The sequence below is a fragment of the Strongylocentrotus purpuratus genome, unplaced genomic scaffold (assembly GCF_000002235.5).
Source record: "Strongylocentrotus purpuratus isolate Spur 01 unplaced genomic scaffold, Spur_5.0 spur5_scaffold_16, whole genome shotgun sequence".
NCBI lineage: Eukaryota > Metazoa > Echinodermata > Echinoidea > Camarodonta > Strongylocentrotidae > Strongylocentrotus > Strongylocentrotus purpuratus.
The window spans coordinates 1407706-1408379 of record NW_022145601.1 but is presented as its reverse complement, the minus strand read 5'-3'; positions in this window follow the sequence as shown (position 1 = coordinate 1408379).

Genomic DNA, 674 nt, shown 5'->3' with positions numbered 1-674 from the left:
TTCACGCGCGAAGCGCGGAAGCTTTGATGATTCGTTGTACCGTTCTCGACTCCTTTTCCCTTTTTCTTCCTACGTCCTCTTTTTTTCCTCCTCTTTCTCTCTCGATCTCTCTTTTTTTTTGGCCGGCGTTTTTTTTTTTTTTTTTTTTTTTTTTTTTTTTTTGGGGGGGGGGGGGGGGGGCGACCGCCCCCACCGCCCCCCTTGGCTACGCGAAGTTATATTCACTGTATTATCATTCATATCAATACGGGTATATGTGTGTGTGGGTGGGGTGTTTGTGTGTGTTACAGTGTAATAGAGTTATAAGATGGGTTTATTTGCTGTTGAATTCTACAAGCATGAAACTACGACTGTTTCAGTTGATTTGTTTTACTATACCAACACGCACACTGCGCACACACTCAAACACATACACCCACACACGCACACGCACACGCACACACACACAGACAGAGATGCAGAGATTAAAGTTGCCTTGAGCTGGCGTTTTAAATAGATATGGCAGGTTTTGGCAGGGATTGTCGCGGAAGTTGTCGCTCATCTTGGCAAAGGCGGTTGTTAGACACTTAGCGGACAAATTGAGCGACAGTGTAGATCCGGGCAGCGTTTCATGAGACCGTCATAAGTACAAGTCCAACGACATCCCATTGAAATGCGTGTATTAAGTTTAACAC